The 23,356-nt window shown below is 42.5% G+C and overlaps 1 long non-coding RNA gene across 2 annotated transcripts in view; it reads left to right on the top strand.

Moving 5' to 3' along the window:
• The first annotated feature begins 1,002 nt into the window (after positions 1 to 1,002).
• The window catches only part of LOC142476193 (uncharacterized), a 29,943-nt gene continuing 7,589 nt past the window's right edge, over positions 1,003 to 23,356 (top strand). The window contains exons 1-3 of one of the 2 annotated variants that reach the window (XR_012791417.1): positions 1,003 to 1,104; positions 13,988 to 14,132; positions 17,469 to 18,118. This is a non-coding gene — a long non-coding RNA (uncharacterized LOC142476193). Of the gene's footprint in view, positions 1,105 to 13,987; positions 14,133 to 17,468; positions 18,119 to 23,356 lie in introns of those variants that run through there. The other variant, XR_012791418.1, reaches the window with a different exon arrangement.

Here is a 23,356-nt window from a genome sequence, read left to right as displayed (position 1 = left end):
TTGTATTCGGGGTATGGTTATAATGCGTTGTATTCGGGGTATAAGGCATACGAGCTGCATTCGAGGTACAATTGGCTGTAATTGGGTTACATGGCGTATATTGTATTTGGATTATAGGGGGTGTATATATACCGCATCCGAAGTTACAATGGGCTGTAATGGGGTGACATGGTGTATATAGTGTGTATACTGCACTCGTAGTTACGTTCTGTTGTACGCTAGGGTGTGTATAGGTGCTGCATTCGCCGTTACAATGTACTGTAACTGGGTTACATGGCGTATATAGTGTATATACTGCATTCACGGTTACGTGCTGCATGTGGAGTATAAGGTGTATTTATGCTGCATTCAGTGTTGTAATGTGCTGTAATTGGGTTACATGGCGGGTATAGTGTATATACCGCAGTCAGGGTTAAGTGCGGTATGTGGATTATAAGGTGTACATTTGCTGCATGCAGGGTTATAAGGTGTCGTAATTGGGGTACATGGCGTATATAGAGTATATACTGCATTCACGGTTACGTGCTGCATGTGGAGTATAAGGTGTATTTATAGAGTGACCATTTGTCCCGGTTTTGCCGGCACAGTCCCGTTTTTTTCTGTGCTGTCCCGGTTGACAGTCCGTCCAGGAAATGTCCCGGGTTTTGCCCCTGGTGACTGGTACCGTGCGCGAGGCGGCGGCGGTGCGCGGAGGCGGCAGCGTGAGGAGGATGCGGCGGTGCGCGGAGGCGGCAGCATGAGGATGCGGCGGTGCGCGGAGGCGGCAGCGTGAGGAGGATGCGGCGGTGCGCGGAGGCGGCAGCGTGAGGAGGATGCGGCGGTGCGCGGAGGCGGCAGCGTGAGGAGGATGCGGCGGTGCGCGGAGGCGGCAGCGTGAGGAGGATGCGGCGGTGCGCGGAGGCGGCAGCGTGAGGAGGATGCGGCTGTATTATTTTTTTTCCCCCAATAGCAAGATGCCTGTGTGTGTGTGTGTGTGTTTGTGTGTGTGTGTGTGTGTGTGTGTGTGTGTGTTCACCAGAAGGAAGGCTCACAGCTGGCAACTGAAACTGCCGGCAGACTGGAAAAAAGCCTCACTACTTCTGGCTCCCTACAGTGGCATTACAGGTAAGCCCCATGTCGCCTGTGTGTGACTGCCCCCTTCCCAGTCTGTGTGTGTGACTGCCCCCTTCCCAGTCTGTGTGTGTGTGTCTGCCCCCTTCCCAGTCTGTGTGTGTGTGTCTGCCCCCCTCCCAGTCTGTGTGTGTGACTGCCCCCCTCCCAGTCTGTGTGTGTGACTGCCCCCCTCCCAGTCTGTGTGTGTGACTTCCCCCCCTCCCAGTGTGTGTGACTGCCTCCCCTCCCAGTCTGTGTGTGTGACTGCCCCCCTCCCAGTCTGTGTGTGTGTGACTGCTCCCCTTTCCAGTCTGTGCAAGTGTGACTGCTCGCCTCCCAGTCTGTGTGTGTGACTGCCCCCCCTCCCAGTTTGTGTGTGTATGACTGCCTGCCTCCCAGTCTGTGTGTGTGACTGCCCCCTCCCAGTCTGTGTGTGTGACTGCCCCCCTCCCAGTCTGTGTGTGTGACTGCCCCCCCTCCCAGTGTATGTGTGACTGCCCCCCTCCCAGTCTGTGTGTGTGACTGCCCGCCTCCCAGTCTGTGTGTGTGTGACTGCTCCCCTTTCCAGTCTGTGCAAGTGTGACTGCCCGCCTCCCAGTTTGTGTGTGTATGACTGCCTGCCTCCCAGTCTGTGTGTGTGACTGCCTCCCCTCCCAGTTTGTGTGTGTATGACTGCCCCCCTCCCAGTCTGTGTGTGTATGACTGCCCCACCTCCCAGTGTGTGTGACTGCCCCCCTCCCAGTGTGTGTGTGACTGCCCCCCCTCCCAGTGTGTGTGTGACTGCCCCCTCCCAGTGTGTGTGTGACTGCCCCCCCTCCCAGTGTGTGTGACTGCCCCCCTCCCAGTGTGTGTGTGACTGCCCCCCTCCCAGTGTGTGTGACTGCCTCCCCTCCCAGTGTGTGTGTGACTGCCCCCCCACCCAGTGTGGGTGTGTGACTGCCCCCCACCCAGTGTGGGTGTGTGACTGCCCCCCTCGCAGTGTGTGTGTGACTGCCCCCGCACCCAGTGTGTGTGTGTGTGTGTGTGACTGCCCCCTCCCAGTCTGTGTGTGTGTGACTGCCCCTCCCTCCCAGTGTGTGTGTGACTGCCCCCCTCCCAGTGTGTGTGTGACTACCCCCCTCCCAGTCTGTGTGTGTGTGACTGCCCCCCCTCCCAGTCTATGTGTGTGTGACTGCCCCCCCTCCCAGTCTGTGCGTGTGTGACTGCCCTCCCCCTCCCAGTCTGTGTGTGTGTGACTGCCCCTCTCCCAGTCTGTGTGTGTGTGACTGCCCCCCCTCCCAGTGTATGTTTGACTGCCCCGCTCCCAGTCTGTGTGTATGTGTGACTGCCCCTCCCTCCCAGTGTATGTGTGACTGCCCCCCCTCCCAGTCTGTTTGTGTGTGTGACTGCCCTCCCCCTCCCAGTCTGTGTGTGTGTGACTGCCCTCCCCCCTCCCAGTCTGTGTGTGTGTGACTGCCCCTCTCCCAGTCTGTGTGTGTGTGACTGCCCCCCTCCCAGTGTATGTTTGACTGCCCCCCTCCCAGTCTGTGTGTATGTGTGACTGCCCCCTCCCAGTCTGTGTGTCTGTGTGTGTGTCTGTCTGCCCCCTTTCACTGTGTGATGCCCCTCTCCCAGTGTGTGTAAGTGCCCCCTCCAAGTCTGTGTGTGTGTGTGTCTGCCCCCTCCCATTCTCTGTGTGTGTGTGTGTCTGCCCCCCTCCCATTCTGTGTTTGTGTGTGACTGCCCCCCCCCAGTGTGTGTGTGACTGCCCCCTCCCAGTGTCTGTGTGTATCAGTGACAGAATGTATACAGACACCAACCCACTCACCCACTCACCCACTCACCCACGTGTCAGTCAGTCACCCACCCATATGTCAGGCAGTCAGTCACCCACCCACCCACGTGTCAGGCAGTCTAACATGTCAGTCAGTCACCCACCCACGTGTCAGTCAGTCACCCACCCACGTGTCAGGCAGTCAGTCACCCACGTGTCAGGCAGTCAACCCAAGTGTCAGGCAGTCACCCACCCAAGTGTCAGGCAGTCTCCCACCCACCCCCCCAAGTTTCAGGCAGTCGTACTGAGCCACTAATTGAGCCAGCTGTGCTGAAGTAGGGATATCCTAAAAACCTGGCCTGTGTGTGGCCCTCGAGGACTGGAGTTGTGCAGGCCTGCCCTAGAGAAAGTGCAGCGCACCATGATCCAGAGAAGAGGCAGGTCTGGCAAAAATCTATCTTTATTAGAAAGTCATAAAAACAAGGGATGCAACCCCACCCCACTCTGCCACATAACCAGGATGCTGACACCCACCTGATGACGTCAGAGCTACCATATGGCGCCCCCTAGTGACGTCAGACGTCTAGGTCTAAATCCCTGGCAATACAGCATAGAGCTGCCTTGGAGGACTGCAGCCACAGCCACACATGGGGGAGTGTTCAGTCTGGGGAGAGGTGTGGCTGAGGCTGCAGTCCTCCAAGACAGCTCTATGCTGTATTGCCAGGGATTTAGACGTCTGACGTCACTAGGGGGCGCCATGTGGTAGCTCTGACGTCATCAGGTGGGCGTCAGCATCCTGGTTATGTGGCAGAGCCGGGAGGGGTGAGTATCAGGGGGGGTGGTATATATTGTGACTGTTTTCTTGTGTTTGGTAGCCTTCACCTTGAGAAAGGCTGTATTTGACTGCCGAAACGTTGGACTTTATGGCATATTAAACCTCCTTTGAGTAAGACCGTGTGCCTGCTTCTTCTTCTTTGTCCGGCTACAGGAAGGGTCAGGAGACAGGGAGGACAGAGGCAGGAGAACCCCATCTGGCTCCGGCCTTGCCTGTCCCTACGAATACAAACATACAACCCCTCACTGAATAACATAGCCCTAACCCCATGTAATAATCCTGGGTGTAAACAAAATAATGGTTTTATGAATATTGTAATGGTTTATTAGGGACCTAGGAGGTGGCCAGTGGGGCTGTTATGTGTATTTGTGTTTATTGTGGGTAGCGGGGGTGGGTGAACGGGGTATTGGCCCCAAGGATGGGTGTTTAGGCCTACCGGGTGGGGGGGTAGTGGGAGGGGTTAACCCCTTCATTACCTTAGCGGTATTAACCGCTAAGTTAAAGAAGAGGTTAAGTCATCCCCCAACCCCCTGGCAAGGCCTAAACACCCAGCCAGGGCCAAATACCACCTTCTCCCACCCCCGCTACCCACAATAAGCCTGGCACGGGTGTATAACCCCTTCATTGCCTTGGCGGTAATGAAGTTGCCTGTAAATGCATTTTTTATGCATGGGATTCATGCCGGGGGTCTCTGATGCTGATATTAATGGATATCAGCTCCGGGATACATGCATTTTATTTTCATCGCAGCTTCACCCCACCTTCTTGCCTACTTTTGTGGCTGGACAATTTGGAGAAGAAACAGCAATTTTAAAGTGGCGATCAGCCGCAATAAGCTGATCAGGGCTTATAGAATTGAGCGTGTTTGAAAAACTGGCGATCAGTGCCGAAAAGTGGCTTATCACCGCGCATCTGCAGATTTTATTTATTTATTTATTTTCCGGCAAAAAAAAAAACCGGTTATTTTTGCTCTAATCGCCAGCTTCTCTGGGCTTACTGAATCGCTGTAGGCGATTACTGCATGAGGGCCTTAGGGAGGATTTGTTCCTGTAAAGTACACCTAGTTTGGCATAGGATTTGGATGTCAGGGTATCAATGTGCAACCCAAATGTTAAATGGGAGTTGAACTATATGCCCAGATATTTCAAACCAGTAACAGGGGCTAGGATGGTATTAGAGCTGGTTTTTATCTGAAGCTCTGTCATTGGTAGCTTTAGCAATTTAGCTCTGGTCCCAAATACCATTGTTACAGTCTTGTCAGTGTTTAAAATCAGTTTGTTTTGGGAAATCCAGTTTCAAGTCTCAAAAAATCAGATTGAAGTACGTGTTCAAGGTCAGAGAGGCGAGGGCTGCGTGCATATAGGATAAGATCTAAGGCCTCTCACAATAACCCGTTAGGAATATAAATTCCTCATCTATCCGACATAAGTATAAAATATACTCTACCTAGACCCCTAATACAGAGTTACCCACCTTATACGGGAGCAGCTGCCAGACGAGTATACACTGGCGACACACTTTATTCGAGCTCGGCTAGTCCCACGAATTCGGGTATACCCGGGTGTATTGAGGTTTGTGACTGTTTTCTGCCCGAGTGCATTGGGTTATTTTCCAGACAGGGATTGAAGCATTTTATTCCCGCTGGCTGCAATACTGCACAGTATATATATATATGCTGCATTACAATTCATGAATTTATGCCATCTGGTAGACACGCGAAGCATTGCAGCCTATTAAATCCTAATCATTATCATTTAACAGATCAGCCGCCCGTCAGCCAGGCATGAACCCAGGCTGGGAAGGCAAACGGAACGGGGCTTGTCAGAGGTGAGGAGCGGCGCATTCCAGGTATCTGCCAGGTACATACTGGGTATTTGCTCGAATAAAGTGTGTCGGTGCAGTAGTAAATGTATCTTATTTCTTTTGCCACTGGAGGGCAGCGTGGAGTTACACGGAGTCGCGCCCATAAGGACGACGTGCCAGTTAGGCGGAAGGAGAAGCGCACACACTTTTATGTGAAACGGATATATTTGGGGAGGGATTTTGTAGTCTGAGTGAGAAAATTGATATTTTGTCACAATGGAAAAATTAACCATTTAAATATGCACAGATTTTATCCCACTTTTGGAAATTAGGGATGTTGCCTAAAAGTTTGAGAATGCACAAAGTGCCACCCCTGGGCTTTAATGAAGCAGCATTTGTGGGATAAAGGGATCAGCATTCTGTATAAAGGTATTTTGGGCTCGATATAAATAATTGAAGCCAAAAACTAATATTAAGGGGCCTATGCAGAGAGCAGCGCGAACGGAAATTTCGGCGTTTTTTAGCGCTATATGGCTATAATAAGGTTGGAAATGGCGAGTTGAGTAAAAAGCGCCATTTTTTATTTTTTTTTAGTAGAACTCGCCGCACGGCTGGCGAGAACCAAAATCTCGCCAGTTTTGAAAAGGGCCGTATGCAGAAAGGTATGATCGCCATCTAGGGGCTGTTCGCGCCATTAAAATGGAGAGAAATTCTACAATTAGCTCCGCCAACAAAAGTTGGCAGGAAACTGGAGCTCACCGGCGAGAGTAAAAAGAAAAAAAAAAACGCTCTTTTTTTCAAACATGTTTCACCAGCGCGCATCTCGCCGGTTGAAACTCTCCATAATCAAGCATGATTTTAAATGCAGTTTTCTGACCTTTCTGCATATGGAGATAAAATCACGCCATTACAGGTACAATTTATTACCAATTCCAATTATTTCCAGCGCTGCTCTCTGCAAAGGCCCCTAAGTAAATTGAGAATGGAAAAATATTCAGCACAAACGTACAGAATGTGATGTTCTGAGAGATCTTACAGATGTTATCAAATCCCACAATGAATGTATAGAAAATGTCTGTATAGAACGAGTCAAACAAGAATATGCCAATAAAACGTTTAATTGGGAGATACAGGGGCCACAATTCAGGTCAGTTAGCTGGAAGAAGGGAAGCCGGTCAGCCGGTAGAGCCGGTCAGCCGGTCAGCCAGAAGAGCAGGTCAGCCGGTCAGCCAGTAGAGCAGATCAGCCGGTCAGCCGGTAGAGCAGGTCAGCCGGTCAGCTCTGAGATCAGCATTACTTATATCTCCTAACCTTTGCCCCCTGCATGTAATGCGCAGAACAGCCTGCACTGCATACACTGGCGACACACTTTATTCGAGCTCGGCTAGTCCCACGAATTCGGGTATACCCGGGTGTATTGAGGTTTGTGACTGTTTTCTGCCCGAGTGCATTGAGGTATTTTCCAAGCAGGGATTGAAGCATTTTATTCCCGCTGGCTGCAAAACTGCACAGTATATATATATATAATGCATTACAATTCATGAATTTATGCCATCTGGTAGACACGCGAAGCATTGCAGCCTATTAAATCCTAATCATTATCATTTAACAGATCAGCCGCCCATCAGCCAGGCATGAACCCAGGCTGGGAAGGCAAACGCAACGGGGCTTGTCAGAGGTGAGGAGCAGCGCATTCCAGGTATCTGCCAGGTACATACTGGGTATTTGCTCGAATAAAGTGTGTCGGTGCAGTATACTGTACATGAGATACTTAACCCTTTCTTTTCGCTCGACTCTAATCTGAATGATTTGCTAATTGGTTTGTAATTAGAGAGATATTTGTAGCAGAATCCCATGTATGTTCTTTTTACCTTGTTAGATACCGTTTTGTGTAATAAAAGATATGAGATCAGAGGGGCTCCCTGTTTGCACTCGTGTTTTGGCAGAAGTGTATATGTGACCCTATAAATCTCCCTCACACCCGGCTTGGCAGTGTGACACTAGTGCAGCGACCTGGGGAAGAATCACTGAGCTGTTAGCAATAGATACAACGGATAGAAAAGACACTACACATAGGTTGGATTAAAGAGAGTATTTTATTGAAATAATTAATCTCTTTGCTGGGAGGGGCCTGCAGCACATTGCAGAGCGATATAGTAACACGCAGAGCAATGCACTGCAGGCCCCTCCGGCAGCAAAGGAGTGAAGACCAATGCAGGGTGTATAAAGATCTCACTGATAATTCATGCACAAAGGGCTGTTTGTTGCTGTGATCCAGAGGAAGGCGAAACATAACCCCTGCTGTGCAATGGGGGAAAAAAATTCCTTCCTGACCCCATTAAATGGCGATCGGATGGTCCCTGGATCACTGCGCAGTGAGATCAGATGGAGCAGCACAGATCAGCGTTGTTATACACAGGGGCACACTCAGTATATAGAGATGCGGGTGATGGGGCCCTTGTGCCCCTGTGTATAACTCACCTGCTCCCCCATCCCCCTACATATCTATCCCATTCACCCCTTTTCCTCCCGCATACCTCGCAGGGCCGGCCGGCCATTAGGCGGTCGCCTAGCGCGCAAAGGTCCTAGGGGCGCATTAATAATCATTATTATTTTTTCCTCTTATTATTTCTAATTTATTTATCTTTTTTTAAAAATTATTATTCTTTTTTTTATCCAGTATTTTGGCGCCCTTTTATTTTTATTTTGCGTCGCGCTGGGGTGCGGTCGCACCCCCTGCAGCCCCGATAGCTACGCCACTGTTTATTTTATTATTTTATTTATCTTATTATTTTTTATACAACTGGGGCACAAATTTTAAGTTTCGCCTGGGGCGCATGAAACCCGTGCTCCGGCCCTGCTCCTTGTTCTCTCTCACCCTCTCACGCCCAATATCCCAATCTCCCTCTAGTACCTGCCCCTCCCGCAGCCTTCCTGATCTTATCTGCCTCTCCTGCGGTCAAACCAACTTCTCAGGGCCCCTAGAATACCCCTGGATCTACGCCCTGGCTCCTCTGCTACCTGCTCCCGGGGTCTGCTGCTCCGCCTAAAAAAGGTGAAGCAGCAGATCTGTCCGCACCTCTCGTATTCTGCTACCTGCTCCCGGGGTCTTCTCCTCCGCCTAAAAAAGGTGAAGCAGCAGATCCGTCCACACCTCTCGTATTCTCCTAGGCCATCGTCCACCACGTCGCCAGACTTGACATCCGCTTCGTCGTCTGCCTCATCGGCCGCCTTGTAGCCCACCTCTTCGCACCACTTGACGCCCGCTTTATCGTATGCCTCGTCGTCCGCCTCGTAGCCCGCCTCGTCGTCTGGTGGCACAAAGGGCACCACCTTCGTGCGTGTCCTGATCTGCAGGAGACATGAAGTGTTTGTAACCAGGGACAGTGATACTCTGTATCGCAAGAGCTCCTGTGCCACTTATACCCCCTCCCCAATACCACATTATACCGCCCTCCACAGGGCAAATACCCGTTATACCCACCTCCCCAAGCCCAGTACCCAGTTATACAACCCTCCCCAGGCTCAGTACCCAGTTATACAACCCTCCCAAGGCCCAGTACCCTGCTATACGCCCCTCCCCAGGCCCAGTACCCGTTATACCCACCTCACCAGGCCCAGAACCCGTTATACCCACCTCACCAGGCCCAGTACCCATTATATACCCTTCCCCAGAAGGTCATGTTTCTATTTATCAAAAATACATTGAGTTACCTCTGGTTTTCAAGCATGTCCTGGGGGAGTTATCACAGAGACACAGAAACGTCGCTGAGTTTGGTGAGTAACTCCCTTAAACTCTCAGCAGTTGAATTCCCCATTAGGCGCTTAATGCGTTAAAAACAAGCGTTGCTATTTCTTTGCATGAAGTTGCAGGTAATTGGAAGAGTTACACAGTGACGGCTATTTCATCACTCACCTTCTTCCATCGAATCGGTCTTAGCGGTAGTGATCTCAGTATTATTTCCTCCTTAACATCGGATATCCATATCCATTCTTCGCCTCTGATCTGTATGCAAGACAATGCTTTAAGACAGGGTTGCGCAACCTTTTTCCCCTGCTCCCCCCTCCACCCTCCCCACCTTGTCTCCGACGTTCTGATGTAACGACGTCATGTGATATCACGTTGCTATGGCAATGCCACATCATGTGACGCCACGTTGCTGTCTCCAGAAGCCGCCGGAGACAAGGAAAGGGAACTTACAGAGGCCTTGCGCGCGATTTCCGGCATTTCATTTAAATGCTGTGGGGAAGAGCGAGGGGCCACTGTAAGCGCCGAGCCCCTCCCCAAGAAAATGTCGCACCCCTCGATTTGCGCACCCCTGCTTTAAGAGATATTCTGGGACCCTCCAACTCCTCCATCGGACCCTTCCTCATATTGACTGACCTTGCAGTGCTCTGCCCTGACTTGCACTGACCTGCTATGATGCCTCTCAAAATACCATGCTAACTCATTCTGAACATACATGTGTCCTTTCTACATGTTACTCAGCTTGTATGGGCCACAGACAGCTTTCCCGGGGTCCAGGACTAGTTGCCACCGGGGACACTCACCCATGGGTCGGCGACCTTGCGAGAACCCACCCCCCCAACCTGTTTTCTCTTGCATTGCCATAGACAACAACATTTCAGCCTGCTGGCCTTTCTCAGGTAAAGTGGCTAAACCGACTAAAGCCAATAAAGAAAGGCCAGCAGCCGAAACATTGTAGTCTGTGGCACAATAAATTATCTTTTTTTATTCAAATCCGTGTGCCCTTTTCCATCAATCATATTGTATACATTGGACGAAATGCCGGTCTTCCCTGAGACTAAGGGGCACCGGTAAAAGTATGACTAATTGTTTTTTTTAGTGTGCAGCAAATCCCCATCATTTTTGCGTTCTCTTGCTCTGCCCCAATCTGACACAGCACCTTGCTCTCTCACCCCCCTCTTACACTCCCGCGTCACCCTTTCCTTCCCCAAAGGTTATCCTTTAATCAGATCTTACCCAAATTGTCTCCATCTCCCTTGGAAATGTTCTGTCTTTAAACTGTGCGGCTCCTCTTGATCCGAACTTTCTTAGCTGACCCCTTTAGGTTTCGGCTCCGAGGGTCTAAAAAATAAGCGACTCCGAAAAGATGTGAAATATGCGCACGGGTCCTAATGGGGCACTGAGGGGGAGACTTAAATACTAGTAAATATAATCTACTGTGCTAACAAATATAATCTATTAACTAACAAATATAACTTATTAAACTAACAAATATAACTTATTAAACTAAGAAATATAATTTATTAAACTAAGAAATATAACTTATTAAACTAAGAAATATAATTTATTAAACTAAGAAATATAACTTATTAAACTAACAAATATAATCTATTTAACTAAATAAATATCTATTCAACTAAATAAATATAATCTACTGTGCTAACAAATATAATCTATTAACTAACAAATATAACTTATTAAACTAACAAATATAACTTATTAAACTAAGAAATATAATTTATTAAACTAAGAAATATAACTTATTAAACTAAGAAATATAACTTATTAAACTAAGAAATATAATTTATTAAACTTACAAATATAATCTATTTAACTAAATAAATATCTATTAAACTAAATAAATATCTATTCAACTAAATAAATATAATCTACTTCAAAACAATACAATAAAAAGCTGGAGAAATGATACGTTAACCAAGCCACAGATGTGATGCCAATGAGCGTTGAACTCCTTGCAGATCCACCGTCAGCTGGTTGTGGCAGAAAGTGGTGACATGCAGTAGAACAGAGTGGTTGAGCTGTAACCACGGCAGTCAGGTCAGAAATCAACACAATATTTTTTGAAATTTAGAATGAGAATGTTCAGTATGTCACATTCTGGGCTCAGACACTGAGCCCTGTCACATGTTAGCAGCTTGTGATAATAGAAAGTATCCATATACTGGGATGTGATAAGAGACATTATAGTCATTTTATACTGGGTCCCATAACCTGCTTTATATGAAGTATCATTTTACACTAGTAGAGATGTTACATTTTGAAAAAATAGCGCTTCTGGCGACAATGTTCATTTTCTCTACAAATGATAAATGAAAAAGTTGGATAAAACGTTATATGTGTGTGTGCGCGCGCAATATATATATATATATATATATATATATATATATATATATATATATATATATATATATATATATATATACTGTAAATATTCCTGTATATTCATTTGCATGTCTTAGACAGGTCTGCAACCCTGTCTTTCACCATTATCTTTAACCTTAATAGTCGTGTATATATATATATATATATACATATATATATATATATACATATATATATATATATATATACATATATATATATATATACATACACATATAGTATGTATATATATATATATATCATACTATATGTATATATATAGTCTGTTTTATACACACATACACGTGTGTGTGTGTGTGTGTGTGTATATATGTGTGTGTGTGTGTATATATATATATATATATATATATATGGTATAACCCAGAGGTGCGCCAAGTGGGGGGGGGGAGATTTGCTGTTTGCTGTTATTAAATGCACTAACGTTCCAAATTCTGTCAAGTTTAAATATATTTTAGTTCTCAATTACATTGCACCAGATATCAACTTGATTTAATGACACCGATTGAATTGAACACACCTGTGAGTCATATAATGTTTATTAACATGAGGGACTATTTAACACCAGATAGCCCCTTTGGTGTCCATCCCCTGATGAAATCCGCAAAGGCGGAAGAAACGCGTAGGGACGGTTTACATTGTAACTACGGTGGCTGACCTGCCTTCGGCACCAGAGAGAGACCAAGGAAACACAAGCAAAGTCCTTCCGGTATCCAGTACCACATGCGTGGGAGTAATGGCGGACGCACGCTGCTGAGAAGCTCCTGACGGATGGTTGATATACACCCTGGAGAAAACGGCGTTCTCAAGTACTGGAATACGAACTAATCGTGAGATTGCAGAGCGGAGGTGACTGTGGAGTCTTCGTTTGGTGCATGGGCAGGTCCCATAAAATGCTTGTTTTAATCAGACAAATTGTAAGTGTGCATTTGTCATGTCCATGATTTATTAAATTGTTCATCTGATTTTACACAAGGATCGGGCGCTTTTTCTCTTTTCTTTTTCTAATAGGTACTATGGGAACTTGGTGAGCCCAAGAAGAAGCAGCCTGGACCTTTGTTTTATTCATTCATGGACTTCATTTGGACTTAAGTATTTTTTATAGTTCATTTTTTTGTATTTTTATGCTATATTTTTTATATATTTTCAACAGATTATTGTAATAATTTTTTTCACATTTTTGCACATTTTTTATATTTTTTTTTTTTGTTTGGTTTATGTACATTTTTTCATTATATTACATTTTATTTTGTATAGGCGAGCACCAGTTGGTTCATGTAAATATCTTAATCAATATTGGTATTTGGTGCAACATTTTGGCACACGTCACCAGAGAGGCAGCAATTTGGGTGTGCTGAAAAAGGTGCGCTGTCTTTAAAACTGTTCCTTTAAATTGTCATCCTCAATAGACAGCAGCAGCTTTCCATTTACACCCATCTTGCATTTGCATCTCTGGGACATCTGGCAAAATGATGAAAACTAGTAAGGAGCGTCTCATTAGGAGACAACAATATGCAGATTCAGCTGAAATAGATATGACAGAATTCAAAGAGGATACAATTGATCTAAAAACCAACTTTTTTAAGCTTGAAAGGTTGGCGAAGGAAGAGATGAAACATTGGCTTGATCTCCTTTCATTGCAGAATTATCTGGATGCCAAAATAGTCCCTAGGGGCCTAAGGTTTACAAAAAAAACAACATTTGATACAAATATTGATTTTAAAAATAAGTGGAATGACGCAATGGAGTCATGTTCCTTTACCCTAATAAAATTATTAATAAATTATAGGGAAGATAAGCTTAATGAAATCGCAAAAGAAATAGAGGAAACCCAACAGATCATGATTCCATATGTGGAAAGTGAAGAATTCCAGGAGTTGGACAAACTAGTTGACTCTAGGGTTCTGAAATATGAAAAGGAGATCAGTGATCGCAAGAGTAGCAAATATGTTAGAGATCAAACTGACTATGCTACTGATAAAATCAGAGATTGGAGACGACATGATAGGAGAGATAGATCCAAACATTATACTCCAAATAAGTATTATAAAAAAAAACAACCATAAAGATGACAAACAAAGGGACAAGAGTAGAGACAATTCAAACACTCACTCAACATCTAGTGACAAAGGACAGAACACTCATAGAAGTGAAAAGACAATAGCAAATACACAATTTTCCTGTCCTACAGAAAATAGATTTGAAGTCTTACAAGAAAAGGGGGCAAGTTGTGAGGAGACTGTGGTGATTGACAAAAGTAGTGGGGCGATACCTAAAACACAGATTAGGGATAGCAACAAGAACCACCCAGAAAATACTGTCCCAACCATTAAATCTCACACTGCCTCTTTTTTAGAATTAGTAACACAAGAAGAGAATCGGGAGAGAGGAAAATCTTATCCCCTGTGGGATCGGAAACCGACGTATCATACAAACACTCCACAACGGAGAAAAAGAAGCTGCGAGGAACCAGGGGAGGGAAGCGCGAACAAAGAAAGAAGGTAGGTAAGCTAAGAGCCAGCAATCCAGAGGTACACGGCATTTTCAATTTATCAACACATATTTTGTCTAGTAACCACATATCACTGCTGACCAAGGGTCTCTCATTTGCCCCCAGTAGTCTTCCAAACAGATTTGACCTGTTTGTAGACTTGAACAAATATATTAGGAAAATCACACTGATGCGACATTTCACGATGCAAAACAAGGAACAACAACAATGTATACTTAACACACAGGAGATAGCTTGCATTGATGCAATGTCCACCCTGTTACAAGAAGGGATACAAATAGAGGAGTCATCACATTTGTTGGATATAAGTCAGCTATCCGTTTATGAGCTAGATAGTTCTATATCATCTACGAATAATCATACAAATATTACATCACAACCAGGAAGACCCCTAGTTTTATATAGAGAACAAAGTGTTGATGGATCCGCTGATCTCCCTTCAGTAAGAGATACCAAAATAGTCCACTCTCCTTTTTCTGCAAAGTCCACGTATTTTCCTTACCATTCAAAGGGAGCATTTGTTGAAACTTTTTACACCATGGTTCTTAAGGATTTTGAACAAATGTGTTTAAATACAACATCAATACGGAATAGAAATCTATCAAAAGAGGAGAACATCGCACTTAAGGAACTTTGTAGTCTAAACAACCTTGTCATTAGACAGGCGGATAAAGGAGGGGGCATAGTTCTGCAGGACAGAACAGATTACCTGTCAGAGGCTTTTAGACTCTTAGGCGACAATACCTCATATATCATTTTGGGGCAAGATCCTATGGAAAGTTTTCAAAAGAAGTATAAAGATCTTCTTACTCAGGCTCTAAATATGAATGTCATTAACAAGTCAGAATTTGGTTTTCTTTACATACGGTTTCCAAGAACACCTATTTTTTACCACATTCCCAAGATACATAAACACATTTCCAACCCTCCTGGAAGACCCATTGTTTCAGGGGTGGAGTCGATGACATCCAGCGTGTCCCAATACGTGGATTATTTTCTACAACCTTTAGTCACACGATTGAAATCGTATTTAAGAGACACGTTGCATGTCCTCGACTCCATCTCTGGAATCATTTGGAAACCCACATACATCTGGGCAACATGTGATATTACATCTTTGTATACTTGCATTAAACATAATAAAGGTTTAGAAGCAGTAAAACATTTTCTTAATTTGGACACAAGTTTAGGCAACACACAATCCTTGTTTATTTTGCAGGCCATTACATTCATACTAGAACACAATTATTTTTTATTTGAAGACATTTATTATTTGCAGATCTGTGGGACGGCCATGGGCACGAGATTTGCCCCCAGTTATGCGAACCTCTACATGGGTTTGTGGGAGGAACTACATGTGTGGGGTGATGCAGATCTGGGGGCGAGTCTTGTGTACTATAGCCGTTACATAGATGACATCATCCTAATATGGGATGGTGATCAGGAACTCCTGGAACACAAATTACAGGCATTTAACAACAATGACATGGATCTGAAGTTTACTTACAATGTTAATAAGAACACGATTGTGTTTCTGGACTTAGAACTGGAGGCTCATTTAAATGGAGAAATCATCACCAAAACACACTTTAAAACAGTGGCCACCAATAGTTATCTACACAATAATAGCAACCATTACAAAAGATGGTTGGCCAATATCCCCAGGGGCCAATTTCTCAGAATTAGGAGGAATTGTTCTTCACATTCTGATTTTTTGGCCCAGGGGGAAATATTGGTTGAAAGATTTCTGGCCAAAGGTTATGACAAACACATCATACTGTATATGAGACATTTCGACAGGTAGGTCTCCTAGAGCGTAAATCTTTATTATCCAAATCAAACAAGGTTGGAGGGACCAATGGTGATTTTGGGGTCAATTCTGTCAAGTCACCATTTTTCATTACGACATTTAATAATTCAGTGAAAGGCATTTCAACAATTCTCAACAAACACTGGAGTATATTGTTAAGGGACCCAATAATTGGAAATAAATTACCAACTAAAGTTCCCATTATATACAAAAAAGCCAGAAACTTGAAAACCATTCTGGCACCTAGTCGCCTTAAACAGATTAAGGATCTTTCTTTGTTAAAACCGACAATAAATGGCAACTTTGTTTGTGGTAGAAATAGATGTATAACATGCAAACATATGTGCAAAACCAACCAAGTTACATCCTTTTTTAATAAATCTACACATACAATTAAGAGTCATATGGATTGTCTATCCTCATTCGTGATCTATGTCATTACATGCAAATGCGGACTCCAATACGTGGGGAGAACCACAAGGACTCTAAGCACAAGATTTCTAGAACATAGAAGAAACATTCTACATGGTATTACCACTCACAACCTATCTAGACATTTCTTGGAAATACACAACAAGGATCCATCATCATTGACTGTTATGTGCTTAGAACATATCCCTCTAGCATTATTAAGTGGCGACAGGGTCAAAAAACTGAACTTAAGGGAGACCTTCTGGATTTATATGTTGGAGACATTAAGTCCAGGGGGTCTAAACGACTGCATTGACACAAGTACTATAGTGTAATATAGATTCAACATCCACGTCCATTGACGGGATCTCAGAGGTCTGGGTTGAGCATGTTTAGCATGCTCCCTCCGGGGTCCTAGTCGGTGTGATTGTGGGACCCTTGGTCAGCACTGTATCACAAACACACAATATTTATCTTTGACACAATATTTATCTTTGACACAATCACATTCCTTTATCATTCTTAATAAGTTACTATGTAATAATCATATTTAGAATTTAAGTTCACTTATTAATATATAAACCATGTTTACACAAGACACAATATAAAACATAAAATTAATTTTTAATTCAATTATTAGTTAGTTCTATTCACTTGGATTGCTGCCTCTTGGCTTGTTAGTATTTCTTTTTCTTAAGTAAAATAGAGCTTCGCTTCTCTCCCCTATTACTCAACGTACAATAGTTTAATATAGACATTTACAAATACATATTCATCCTTTATATAGTGCAGTTATTATACCTAGAATCAGCACCAATACTAGTCGTCACATTGATATATTTTTAAAAAATAATATTGGGATGGTTATAATCCAGGTCCCTTTCACCCTTATGCTAGATTAATTTTTGCCCCCAATTATATCTATAGGGATCTTCTCTCTATAATGATATAGAAAAAAATCATTTAGGAACAATTGTAATTTGATCAATCAGGACTCTATATACCCAAAATAGGGTTATATTTGATATACAAATCTATAGCCATATAAAAGTTTTTGGCTTGTCTCTTGCAATCATTAACCACTGTTTCATCTCTTCTTTCCAGTTTACATATGGAGAGATACATTTAATGTTTCTCTCTTTTTCAAGCTTAAATATGTATATATTTTCTTATTAATTATTATATAATGCACAATTTATTGCTTTTTAGATATTAGTACGGTATTTAGATTTATTATACATATATGTGATTTATACAATTAAGGACATTATATTCATATTATTAGTTATAGGTAGGGTATGTGTATATTATGTGATAATGAATTGGTTCACGTTTCAAAGAAGACTGGCATATGTTAGATGTCATTCAATTTGAATATTATTATTATCATTATTTATTTATTATTCAATCTAACTATATTTTGTATATATTCTTTATAATTTTTTTATTTTTAGTATTACACAAACGTTGGAATAAGTTTTATTTTGATGTTCATATCCTGTTCATGTTAGTATGTAATTTGCATATAAATTGTCTAACTACTTCATCAGCAGCAGTATCCTCGTTTGCTGTTATTAAATGCACTAACGTTCCAAATTCTGTCAAGTTTAAATATATTTTAGTTCTCAATTATATTGAGTCCCAGAAAAAAAGAAAAAACACAAAAGCGCACCAAGATTGAGATTTGATATGTATTGACAACAAATAAAGATAATAATATGCACTTACATATATAAAAACTTTAATGGTCCAGATCACGATCGTCACTTCTATTGGTAGGGCAACATATGGGATGAAGAGGGGGGGTAATCTCAGTCCTCAGGAACAAGCCCCGCGCGCTGGGGCTGTATTCAGAGGCTGCGCTGCGTCTCTGCTTCGTCACTTGTCGGCGTGTTGATCTGCGTAGTGCGCATGCGCGGCAAATGAGGCCCCCTATAGTAGTCCCGGAAGTGCCCGCCCGTTTTCCGTTTCGATCGAAAATGGCAATAAAAATAGCAATAAAAACACTTGTGTGAAGACTGGCTGTATGTGATAAACAGACCAGCGACACCCTTCGCGACGCGTTTCGAATACAAAAGTATTCTTCCTCAGGCGATATCAGGGGCACCTGTTTGGGGTCCTTTATATACCATATAGATGATTGGTTAATACCAATAAAAGAACATCCAATCCACTATTGGTTAAATAGAAAAGGGGGATGGTTCAACTTCACCAAGCCTGCCCCTTAATGTTAAAATGAACAGGATATTGATGCTGTATTGCAGTGGTGGCACTTTGAGTAATAATTAGATAATAAAAGACAAAAGTGCCACTCACCAGTGGAAATACATAAAGAGATACCTACAGGTGGCCCTTTTAACAAGTGTCACATATAAAATACATTTGAAAATATATGTAAAAAAGTAGTATTAATAAAACATTGTGCTACCACATAAAAATACAACAGTTAAACATAAAACATATAATATAAAGAAATGGATGTGGAGAAGAAGGGGGGGGGAAAGGGGAAAGGGAAAGGAAGGAGGAAAAGGAAAAACATGTGCAAGGTAAAAAAAGACATAAAAACAAACAAAAATATCAATAACATGTTGAATAAAATTGGCTAAAATAGAATGCATCTCAATTCTGAAATTTTGATAAAACCAGACTGCAAAGAAAAGATCACCTGTCATTTAGTTACCGCAAGAAGGGAGTCAACTCCACATAATCATTTAACCCCCCAGGATGTTTAGTTTGGAGTGTGTATATCCAGAATTGCTCCCTCCTTGCGATAAATAAATCCTTATCGCCACCTCTAGTAGTAGTGGTGATATGTTCTATACCCATGTATTTGACCCCTGTGGTGCTGCATTGATGGACATCCTTAAAATGGGACAGCAAATGGGTTTATGGTTTACCAGAGGTCAATGTTTTAGGGATGTTGACAATATTTCTTAAATGTTCCATCACACGTATTTTCAGATGGCGTTTTGTGCGACCTACATATTGTAGTCCACACCCACATTGTAAAATATATATAACATATGTGGACAGACAGTCAATATAGTTTTTAATCTCATATTCGTGATCTGTCATTTTGGACTTAAAGTGATCTTGTGTCAACATCCTTGGACAAATTTTACATCTATTGCATCTATGATTACCTTTAAGCCCCAATAGATCTCTAAGGTCCTTCTTCTTATTGGGGACACTACCCTTTAGAAGGCTCGGGGCCAGCATGGTTTTAAGATTATCACTTTTAGTAAAAACAATAGGAGGTCTTTCTGGTAAAAACTTTGTCAAAATGGGGTCCAAATGTAAAATGTACCAATATTTATTAAGAATATGTCTTATCTTATTATGTGACCTATTAAATTTGGTAATGAAATACGGTGTCTTATTATCCTTGTCTGGTCTGTATTTTTCCCTGTGTTTCTTTATTTTTGGCCTCACAATTTGTGGTACAGTGTTAGATGTGATGACTTCACTGTCAATCGTATCTTCCACTAAATGTATGGGTGTATCCTGACTCCCAGTGTCATTGGCGTTTATATGGTGATCTAAGTTCTTACTTTTGGGGCAAATTAATTTTTCCCTATTACAGCGTAATGCCTTATTAAATGCTTTTTTAACAGTGGTTCTATCATATCCCTTTTGTAAAAATCGTTCTTGAAGTATTTGTGACTGAGATTTAAATGTCTCTAAGTCAGTACAATTTCGCCTCATCCGCAAGAACTGGCTGTAGGGGATATTATCAATACATCTTTTTTCATGGCCACTCGTGGGGTGCAAGAAAGAGTTTACATTAGTGCTCTTAAAGTGGGTTTTAGTGAGTAGCTTGTTTTCAGAAACATATATCTCCAAATCCAAGTAGGTGATAGTATTTGGACTCAGCTCACTTGTGAAGGTGAGGTTGAATTCATTCTTATTCAACCCATCCACGAAGTTATCAAATGAGGTGCTATCGCCATCCCAGATGGCGATCACATCATCGATGTATCTCCGCCACATGACCAACTGCGGCGGAGATACATCAGCACCCCATATATGTAACGATTCCCACCATCCCATGTATAAATTTGCAAAAGATGGTGCAAAACGTGTCCCCATAGCAGTGCCACACAGTTGTAAATAAAACTCGTGCTCAAATAGAAAATAATTATGTGTCAAAATAAATTCAATTGAGTCGTGAATGAACCTACGCTGATGAAGAGGTAAAGTGCCATGTAGTGATAAGAAATAATTAATCGCATCTAATCCCCCTTTATGGGGAATAGACGTGTACAGTGTCTGAACATCTAATGTAACAAGTTTATATGTTGGTTTCCAATTAAATTCAGTGAAAATAGTGAGTAAAGAGGTGGTATCAAGTAAATGTGAAGGTAAAGTGGATACTAGTGGTTGTAAAAAGAAATCTACATAAGAAGAGAGATTAGCAGTGAGCGAATTAATTCCCGAAATAATAGGTCGCCCCGGTGGATTAATAAGTGATTTTTGAATCTTTGGCAAATGGTACATGATAGGGATGGTGGGAGCCGTACAATACAAATAATCAAACTCATGCTTTTTAAGAACATTAGACTCATAAGCAGAGTTTAGCAACTCTTTGAGATCATTCTGGAACTGTACTGAAGGATCTTTGGGAAGTTTACTGTAAGAGCGAGGGTCTGAAAGCAATCTGTTTGCCTCCAGACAATAATCTGTTCTATCTTGGAGTATGATGCCTCCACCCTTATCTGCTTCCCTTACAACTGTATTAGGATCTTGACGTAATACTTTTAATGAATGTCTTTCCTGACTAGTCAAATTCATGTTCCAATTCTTCTGAGTTGACTGTGATTGTTCTAATGCTTTAAAGTCTTTCTCTACCATTTTATTGAAAATATCAATATGTAGTCCCCTAGAGTAGTAAGGGTAGAAGGTAGACTTGGGCTTAAATAATGAATGCTGTGTCAGTATATTTTCCCCTTCATTGGTTATCCCCTCATCCATGAGGCACATTAAATCCACCAATTGATTTTGTTCGTTAGTGGATAATGTGTCGACAGTGGGGTTAATGATGACTGGAATTGAATCATGACCCCCATTATCAGATACAAAGTGTCTGCTCAACGTTAATTTGCGATTAAATTTTTGCAGGTCTATATAAAGATCGAAGTTATTGACCCTCCGCGTGGGGGCAAATGATAATCCTTTCCCCAAAACATTCATCAAAGTGTGATCTATTTGAAAATGGGATAGATTAAAAATACCCTTAGATTTTAATGTTAAGTCATCTGGACAGGTTTTGGTGGGGAGATTTGCTGATTTATCTCTTTTTCCACTCCCTCTGATTCCTCTCCTGAATCCTGTCTTTTTCTCACAGTATTTTTGGTGGTTCCTAACAGGGGTGGGTGGTTGGAATCCCAGGTTGATATTGATTTTCTCATTTTTTCCAACCTGTTTAAAAAATCCTGATTTTCAGTCTCTTCCTTTGTATCTTTCAGTACTTCAAATTTATTATATAAAGGAATATCTGGTGTTCCCGTTTCGTGTCCTCTATATGTGTTTGGATGTTTATTGGGGGCATTAGTATGTTTCCTAACATGTGGTGTATGTGGCTTATTCTGCCTCCTATTTTGTTTATGATAATGGGGAATCCATTGTTGTTTTTTCTGGATATTCTGATCCCATCCTACGGGTTCTATATTATCATTCCGTTGGTATTTAGTTGGAAGTCTAGTGTGTTTTTCATGTGTAGGTCTAGCATGAAAATTGGGGTCTCTAGGAGTTCTAGGGATAATAATATTAACTTTGGGATTAGTATGCTTAGTTTGGGCTGCCCCCTTTGGAATATGAACATTAGGATCATTGGTGCCTTGTGTTAAGGGGTCCCCATTTGTCATAGCTTCCTTTCCTGTGTCCCAACATCTTTGGATATTGAGAGCATAATCTTTCTTATCCCTTAAAAACTTTTTGTTCTTATTAATTAAAATTTGGTTCTCTGATTTTCTCAATTTAATATTCATATCCTTAGTCAATTGCGGGAGTTTGTCCAAGCAGGGAACTTCAAGAATCTCATTTTTAACCTTAGTTATTCTGCTGTCTACTTCAATTATTTCTTTTTTCTTTTCCAGGATTAATAATCGCATTAATTCTAAGGAACAATGGTCCTGGATTCTTTCCCATTCTTTGACAAACTCTGGACTGTCTGTATTATAGGTTGAGGGTTTGAGAACTCTCAGTCCCCTAGGAATACGACCCACCCTAATATATTCCTCTAAGGTGGCCATTTCTAACCAAGACTTAGTTTCCTTCTCCAATAGTTTATACAGCTCATTCATAAGAGATGGCAAACTGGGAGTGATAACTTCTTCTATTGGTATGTCTGAAAACATCTTACTGAATAATTCTGGTTTGTTAAACCTGTTTTGAAGACAATCTAAAAAATGACTGGTGTTAGAATCAGCCATAATCCGTCCGTATAAGGAAGGTGAAAGAGGTGGGGAGGACTGAGGAAGGGGAGATGGAGAGGGTAGGGGGGAAGGAAAAAAGGAAAAGGAAGGGGGAAGGATGGGAGGGGGAAAAGGCGGGGGAAAAGGGAGGAAAGGAGGACGAAACATTAAAACAATACAACAATAATGCACAAGTTAAATACAAATCACAATATCACAATAATATGTTAATAGGGCAATGAATCATAAGAGTCTAATAGTTGCTGCGTGACTGTGGGAGAAAAAAAGGACAAAACAGTGTGACACAACAAGTGGGTCACACAGATTACCAGTGTAGAAAATTGAGTCCAGTCCGCGCTCTTGCTCTTTAGGATAGTGGAATGGTGGTTCCTCTCTAATCTCTTGCAGCTCTTAGTGTTGAAGGTGTCTGCCCCCACCTCCAATATGGATCCCAGCAGGAAAACTCCAACCGCGATACCAAGTCCCAGAAAAAAAGAAAAAACACAAAAGCGCACCAAGATTGAGATTTGATATGTATTGACAACAAATAAAGATAATAATATGCACTTACATATATAA

This window comes from Ascaphus truei, unplaced genomic scaffold, assembly GCF_040206685.1.
Source record: "Ascaphus truei isolate aAscTru1 unplaced genomic scaffold, aAscTru1.hap1 HAP1_SCAFFOLD_148, whole genome shotgun sequence".
NCBI lineage: Eukaryota > Metazoa > Chordata > Amphibia > Anura > Ascaphidae > Ascaphus > Ascaphus truei.
The sequence above is the reverse complement of the archived record's forward strand: the minus strand, read 5'-3'. Positions and strand labels throughout refer to the sequence as shown.